Consider the following 9,147-nt stretch of genomic DNA (forward strand, 5'->3'; position numbering starts at 1 on the left):
ATGTAGCACACGGCTTGAGTATTTTAAAAGATACTCAATAAGTTACCTCATTATTGGGGTCAGAGAACCCGAACGTATGCAACTCATGATCTAGTGACTTATCATTTAAAAACCATTATAGCGGGTCTTCCGTCCGGAAAAAATTGAATGTGTACTACTTCCCTACACATGACCCACACGTGCGAGCGTAGGTCTCTAGGCAATTTGCACCCCCTGGAACCATCATAGTCATGTTAGTTGTCCGTAGCAATGTTCGGAGGTCAGCAAACCTCTAAGTTTCATGCGAGGCATGACCATTTTTAATCATAGTATATGTGTTATGGATATTTAGTAATAAATTATAGTTTACCATATATAACATATTTGATATTTTATTACAAGGCAAATATTTATATTTGCCTTCTTACCGTAGGTACCTTTCATTTATTGTTATTTTCGTTTATTACTTTTTCCATATCCTTGTAATTTAATTTATTATAAATAAGATAAATTTCACACCATAAGTGGTAGATTAATCAAATATTCTCATGGTAACAGAGCCGTTTTCGTTTAGCAAATCCGATCCTTTATTTTCAATGGCTTATGAATCCCCTACTCATCTTCTTCTCCACTACCCTTGCTTGCTTTGACGCTGTAGGGGCAGTCTCCATGGTTGCCACATGCGAAACTGATTGATTACTCTTCGGTTCCACCCTTTTGACCTCCAAATCACCCTTCGCCATACTTTGTACATACAAACCTCACCTTTTCCAACACAATCGATTTTCCCTCAACCAACATAGTCTCTTTCATTTTCTTCCCAATCTTCCCTTCATCCTTCATAGAAATCCTAATCACAGGATCCTCATCAGTCTTCTCTTCAGAAATATACGGAATCTCGATAAGCCCATCAACCTTTTGCAGAGATTTACCTTTGGAATCTGGGCATCACACTGGCCTCTTCGTCAACCAAGTCGCCGCCTCCCTTCTCGCCAAAATTGGCCCCTTCGCCCACTGTGGCGACTCTTCCGGCTTCAACATTGTCTTTGTCCCTTGCTCTAGGTTTCTTCTTCTACTTCTTGGATTGACATATTCTCACCAGAGCCAAGGCAGCATCGTCGGTACCCGACAATCCCTCTTCATGGGTTAGACATATTCTCGTCGAAGCCAAGACAGCATCGCCGCTGAACGACGATCCCTCTGCAGTTTTCAATGGCCTAGAAAGTGTTTCTCCACGCCTCCTCCGAACCAGGTTGTTGACATCTTCACGAAAAGTGTTTCTCAACCTCTCTTTGAATTTTTTAGATTCAAGTTTCATGTTCGTTCAAATTCGACGCTCAGCTTGCGATGGGGTGTTAAGAATATTTAGTAATGAATTATAGTTTACCATATATATCATATTTGATATTTATTATAAAACAAATATTTAGATATTTGTCTTCTTACTAGAGTTATCTTTCCTTTATTGTTATTTTCGTTTATTACTCTTTCTATATTCTTGTAATTTATTTGATTATAAATAAGATAACTTTCACATCATTTAGTTGTGGTGGATTAATCAAACATTCTCAATCATAGTATATGCATCTGTACTCATCATCATAAATGGAGAAGTATCTTAATGTATATAAATACACAAAATGCATGAGGTCCCTATAGTTTTCATCTTTAAATCATCTTTATGATACAACCCTATACAACGTTCAAACATTACTCTAGTAACATGCGCGCATTGACCTTCATACATTCACCATCATTAACAATAACTAGGGTTGTCTTTGAAAACTCGTCGTCATAATGCATCGTAACATCTAATACGTGTACCATTTTAATTGGAACATCATCATATTAAGTTATTTCATCATCATACGTCTCGCATCATCTTATTATTATGCATCTCATCATCATGTCAACATCATGTACATCATCACATCATTCTATAACATCATCACATCATCATATAATATTATCACATCATATTATCTAACGTCATTAAGTCATCATATAACATCATCACCTCATCATCTAATGTCATCACGTCATCATATAATATCATCACATCATCATATAATGTCATCACATCATCACATAACGTTATCACATCATCATATAACATTATCACATCATCACATAACATAATACATTAATGACACATGCAAGGGCCACATGGCACGAGTCATTGTACATTAAGACAAGTCTTATGACCAAGCCAATAGTAATATCACTTACTTGGTTGACTTAGGCCAAATCTACTACGACTCCCCTTGATGCTAGCTTAACATTGATCTTTGAAATTAAATTCTGACTAAGGAGTCCAACCATCTTAAGTTAGAATTCTAGTGTGGGAATTGGCTCACTAGTTTTGCAAAAATAATTTAAATTAGCTAAGTCTAATTATGCATAAATACTTTAAATTGAATCAAAAAATTTAGGTAATCATATGAACCTTAAAAGCTTCCGAAAAATTAAAATTAGTTAAAAGATAATCATACTAATGTTAAATGCTTTCGAAAAATTGAAACTAGGAAAAAAGGGTCCGAGCATATCAATCCCAACTTTATACTCTTCGACTAGCTTGAACTGTTCAAATGGAAAACTATTCAAATGGGATGTTAAAATGAAGTGAGTGACCTCGGTTTTGTAGCAAAGACCAACACCCACTTCTCAAACTTTAAGAAATGTGCGACTAATCCATTCTTTTTTTTTTTTAAATTCGAATATTTTGGGTTATTATGATATATAAAAGATATATATATATATATATATTTGGACATTGGCATAATAGGAGCATTCATTTCTCCGCGTACACTTTGTCTAGATATGAAAACTAAATGCATGTTTTGAAAAAGTCTTTGATGTACTAACCAAAACCATATTTGGGTCCTCTTGAATTAAAGTCGTGGAGGTTGGTTTTGCTTTTAATTTCTAAGTTTTAGTTAGGTGAAATCTATGGTAGGAAAATAAAAAAGAGATGCATGAGGCCAATTCCAAGTGAGAGCGATCATGAAAATAGGGTAATTAAGAAAGGTTTAATGGCCCAAATCCACCACTAGCATATATTGTCGTATTTGGACTTTTCCTCCCAGACTTCCTCTAAAGGTTTTAAAACGCGTTTGTTAGAGACGGATTTCTACAACCTTATATAGAGTATTTCGTTTTCCTCCCCCATCCATGTGAAATCTCTTTAAATGAAAATAAAGTTGCTAAGTACATCTTCATTTTGGTCAATTAATGAAGATATTTGAATCCTTAGAATTGTTATACAATCACTCTTTTTCATCTATTAATGTCGCGCCACAAAGTCAAAGGTATTCCTCTTTCTTCCTCGGACGTAAAATGGGTAAATGCATTGGACTTTTTATGAACTTTAATTGTACTCTAGAAATTTTGGCTTGAATAAAGTTTTTCTTTGGACGAACATTCAAACCATGTCCCTTTCACCAAACAAAATTCAATATATTTGAAAATTTAGAATCCAATCAATTTAAAAATTCATAAATATAAATAATTAGGGTCTTGTGGGAACGTATGGGAGGAAAATTCTTAGGAGTTTCTATGATTTAGTCACCAAAAAGGAAAGTACACCTTGTTTATATAGACACTGACTTGTACAATTCTTTTAAATTTTTCTTAGATATCCTATCATCAAGATCTCTCTCATTCGAATATGGTCTCGGTTCATCATGTACCTTTACTCATGTGTCACATGCCCAACATATTCCGCCTTGGTTCGCCCCTAAACCACATCTTATTGGAAGAGGTACTGCTTTTATTCCATTTGTTACGTCTCATGCCTAAGATTTGAAATCTATATCTGGCACCTAATGGCCTTGACATAATTCTCATACATCCCTGTGACATGGTCACTTTACTCACTTCTCGCTTTTAATAGTGAAAACTATTACCATAGACCAATACAAATTCTTCCTGGATACTTTATTCTCACTCACATGCATCTCATTAATGGATTGTACAATTTGTCTCTCTCTTATTTGGTCTTGCAAATTCATCTCTTGACGTAATTTAGATATGTATTTCATAGATTGATGGATTCCATCAAAATTTTATTGAAAAGCTATCTAAAATAGATCATTATTACCATAGTTCTCATGTCTTTGTGCTTGATGAAGCATAGATTTGGGCTGATTTTGTTTTGTGACATGTTGCAAAGAATGCAAATAGACATTTTTTTCCTTTATGAAACCCAAATTTCAAGATTTTATAAAATACAAAGTTTTAGAACTAGACAAGATTTATAAGAATATAAAAGACAAAAAAAAATATATATATATATATGAAAAGAATAACAAAAATGACACTTTTTTGTTTTAGATGATTGACCCATGAAGAGATGAAAAAGAATTAAGAAAATTTCGGAATGAAAAATAAGAAATAAACAATAACAAAAACATATATCCAACCTAGAATCTAAAGCTTTGATATCAAATGTTACGAAACTTTTAGATTTGATCTAACAACCTTGTTAAAGAACAAAATCTTTAGATCTGAACTATCTAAGAACCCAAAAAGGATAAGGAATCAACCCAAGTGAAAGTTTTGGAACAAATTACCTTGATGATTAAGATCAAGAGCAAAGAAAACTTGATTCTAAATTTGCGATTCGGATTATTCCACAAGTTAGCTTGATCAAGACTACTTTGTAACATGCAAACTTAAACACAAACATCTATGGTAAAATCTTATCATCTACCATGAAGTATTTGTGACATGATTGAGACACCTTGATATGAATCAAAAGACATCAATCATACAATATACTTCAATGAAGATGTGAAGAAAAGGTTGTCAAAATTATCAAAAGATGTTTCAATTCATGCCACATTGAAGAAGAATGAAGTTTAATTGTTGTAAATTTTGGGTGGGTTACAATTTAGAGTAATTTAGAGGTATTGTAATTTAAGACTTTTTTAGGTTACATTTAAGTAATGGCTAATTATGGCCATAAAAGTAGGAATGTTACAACTCTTGGAATAGGAATGTTACAACTCTTGGAATGTCTTTAATAGTTTCATTTTGAGGCTATATAAAGTCATGTATGTTGTATTTGTAGGTAGACTTGGAAAAAATATATTAAAAGAAGCATTTGTGCTTTCTTTAGCCAATGACTAAGTTTATTTGCAATTCTATGTAGTTTAGGTTGTATGTAGAATCATTCAAGCTTGACATGATCAATCTTGCTTGTGGAGTGATTCGAATCTCAAGCAAGTGTTCTTGCCTTGAGATATTTGATCAACAAGAATCATCCAAGCTAGACATGATCGATCTTGCTTGTGGAGTGATTCGAATCTCAAACAATGTTCTTGCCTTGAAATATTCGATCAACAAGGTAATCCGAATCTTACTCCCCTTGTAGTGATTTTCACTTATCTTATCATACCTTATTTTGTATCAACAAGTGACACTTGAGCAAATGTTGAGAAAAAGCATCCAAAACCATCCTAGTACTAGATAGGCATTCACCTTCATTACAATATTTGTTGCTGACGGATGAAGGGGAGCCAGAGTCCTTTGATGGGGCCCTATAGTTGGAGGATACAACCAAGTGGAAGCAAGCCATGGATGATGGGATGAGTTTGATGTCTACGCTTCAAAATTGTATTGCTCTTTCATACAGTTAATATGTGGCAATAGCTCAAGTTGAAAAGGAGATGATGTGGATTATAGACTATCTAGAAGCATTAGGCAAGAAACCGCATGAGAAAATTCTTAATGTAGATAGTCAAAGTGTCATTCAGTTGGTAAATAACCTAGTCTATCATTCAAAGACAAAACAAATCAGAAGATGTTATCATTTTAGTTGTAGGTCAGTGGAAGAAGGTGACGTGTTTAGAGAAGATAGAGGGTGCAAATAATCTAGCGGACATGTTGCACAAAATGTGTTGATATTGAAAAATGAGGTTGTGGAAAACCGTAATTGGTTTGGTGCAGTGAATATATTGATGGTCGTTTAATAATTCAATTCTTGGTTGACTAGATCAATCTCGAATAGTAGAATTGTTAGGTTAGGGAGTCTTCTCCTTATTTATAAGGAGGTCACGTATATCGTAAACAACTATGTATAGTAAATAATTATATATGGTAAAACTCTAGATTGTGCTCAGAAAATGTACTTTTTGCATTATATGTATTTTCTATTACAGTACATACTTGAAGTCATTAATATAAACTTCTAATCAATATTCCTCTTTGTATTTTCTGACTCCTGTTTTTTTGTGTTCATCTATCGAATGTGCGAGTCATTGTGTTGTCCAAATAAATGCTACTAAAATCAAACTTAAGATTTAAAATACCAAAATTATACCAACCTCAAAACTCGAAGAACCACATTTTATCTATAATGTATTTCAATTAGTTAAAAATAAGAAAATTGTACCCGAGTAATTTTATATTGACATAAAAATGCATTTTAATTAATTTTATATTGAATTTTTATCTTTTATTTTATTTGTTTTCGCTTTCATCTTTTTAGTCTCGATTCGATTTTTGAAACCTCGAAAATCAGATTGTGACAACTTTTGAATCTTAGTGTATTGAACAACACTTTCTGAACAAGAAATTAAAATAACTTAAAGAGTATCAAATTATGTTCTTATAGTTGTAAGCCTCGTGAGAATAATAATCGTTATCTTTTTAGATATCTATAATATGAGGTACATTTTATAAACACAAACTTCGAAGCAAAATAAGATCGTACACATTAATCAATATTAGGTATTGGATGAAATATAGTATTAAAATAATTTGATTGAATTTATATAATATTTAAGGTGTGGTACACTTAAGGGTCGTGGGCTTTAAGCTTAGAGGTGAAACAGCTGCATAAGCAATTGACCACCCAAACAAGAAAACGAATTACGCCCGAACAAAAAGTATACTGCTAGAAAATATCCATATCCTATAGCAAGATTGCTGACAAGGTTAACCATTATAAATCCTTGTAGAAAGGCCAATGCTAAGAACACTACTGCCGCACACATGGCCAACACTAACACCCAACTACAAACTCTATTTTTTAGTGGAACTCGACTGATGATTAGCAGAATCACGCTCACAGAGGCCATGAACGAGACCACGTTGGCCATTGAGTAAACTAAGTGTTGTACTGGTAGTCGGTATGCCATAATTGCACTTCCAGCTCGGTGAATTGTCCCATTTTTCAAAGTAGCACTGTCTGGAGTGTCTTCTTGCCAAACAGCCGTTTATGTGGAGAGGTTTCACACTCTTATACAGAATGCTACGTTCTTTTCCTCAATCATTAGCGTCCTCGTTAGCATTCGTTCTCTTTTTCAATCAGTGTGGGACTCCCCACAATCCACCCCCTTCAGGGTCTAATGTCCTTGCTAGCACACTGCCTCGTGTTCACCCCCTTCAGGGCTCAACCTCCTCGTTGGCACATCACTTGGTGTCTGCTTCTCATACCATTTGTAACGGTCCAAGCCCACTGCTAACAGATATTGTTCTTTTGGGCTTTCTTTTCTGACCTTCCTTTCAAAGTTTTTGAAATGCGTCTGCGAGAGAAAAATTTTCACACTCATAATTCGTTCTTCTCTCTAATCGATGTGGGATCTCACAATAAACAAAAGTGTGTAAAATATTTTTTTAAATGGAGAATACGAGCAGCTAAAGGATACTATAGACAAGTAATACTAAGTATTCCTCTTTCCTTTTTGGACGAAAGATGGTTAAATGCATCGAACTTTAAATGTATTCTAAAAATTTGGGCTTGACTAATGTTTTTCTTTGACAAATAAGAGAAAGGACCTGATGACGTCAAGTCGGATGTGTTCGTCACCTTGAAAAAGTAAAAAGGTGAAGTTGAAAATTAAACCGGCTTAAAAATCAAATATCTAAATAACAAAAATATTATTAACTTTTGAAAGTTCGACGGTAGATAGGGTCACTATTATGTGTAGAAATGAGGGATGGCCCATAAACTCCCCTTGATAATGGACGAGGACTACATGAATAGGTGACATAATGAATAGTTACTGCGTGTAGAAGTAAACCCACCTTGAGAAGGGACGAAGGGCTACCCGAGTAGACAACATGAGAGTCTTTTTTTTTTCCATATATTTAGTATATTTATAGATTAAAGGGACCTGATTTGATCATCTATTACCCTTCTAAAAATAAAAATTAAAATTAAAAAAAAAAACTATTTAATAATTTTTGCCTTTTGTTTTTAGGTTTGTGGTAAATATACTATATCAACATTACGAATGTTCTTATAAATTTAGATATATTTCTCGTTAAGCAAACCAATGACTCTGTGGCCCAATGGATAAGGCGCTGGTCTACGAAACCAGAGATTCTGGGTTCGATCCCCCAGCAGAGTCGTTTTTTCCATTTACACTTTTCTAGAGATTGAAATTCACTTCTATATTTGATATAAATTACTCACATCCAGATGAATATAAAATAGTTCTCAATTAATAATTGATCGACTCTGTGGCCCAATGGATAAGGCGCTGGTCTACGAAACTAGAGATTCTGGGTTTGATTCCCAGTAGAGAGTCGTTTCTTAGAATTATATTTTTCTATAAATTGGAATTCACTTCTATATTTATTATAAACTCAATATGTGACGATGTGATCATACTCATGTGCGCATTGCATATGATGATGTGTGAAATGTTAATTTTTTTAATTAACAAATATATAAAAATATATTAAATATTTTGTTTTCCAATCCTATATAAACTCATTTTTCCACTTATCTACACATGAATTTTGGATCTAATCATTAATAATGATAGTGGGTTATACTAATAGCGTTCTACATAATTATACACTATAAACACTTTAAGTTATTTCTTAAATATCATCACTTTCCATGTCAACCACATAATTAAATAAAATACTCAAAATAATTATTAGAAAATAAATCGAGATTTTAGGATATTAAGATTCTATTGACATGGCTAAGTTAGAGGTATGACTCTAATACTACTTGTTATAAATAATGACCATCTACATATTTTCAATAATAGTATTGAATATAAGCTCTCATGATTTTGTATAAGAAAGGGATACTATCTTCATTGCTATGAGATATTTTTGGGCACATGTCGTCCCTTATGATTAATATGTTTGTTTATTATGTTATTATGTGTTGCTACGATGAAAAATGTCATGCTATGGTTTATC

At 33.3% G+C, this 9,147-nt stretch overlaps 1 non-coding gene across 1 annotated transcript; it reads left to right on the top strand.

The window, feature by feature from the left end:
- The first annotated feature begins 8,263 nt into the window (after window positions 1-8,263).
- Window positions 8,264-8,337, top strand: TRNAR-ACG (transfer RNA arginine (anticodon ACG)). Its single transcript has one exon. It is a non-coding gene; the product is annotated as a tRNA-Arg (tRNA).
- Window positions 8,338-9,147: the final 810 nt, after the last annotated feature.

The sequence above is a fragment of the Cucurbita pepo genome, chromosome 3 (genome assembly GCF_057944985.1).
Source record: "Cucurbita pepo subsp. pepo isolate OVF chromosome 3, ASM5794498v1, whole genome shotgun sequence".
NCBI classification, from domain to species: domain Eukaryota; kingdom Viridiplantae; phylum Streptophyta; class Magnoliopsida; order Cucurbitales; family Cucurbitaceae; genus Cucurbita; species Cucurbita pepo.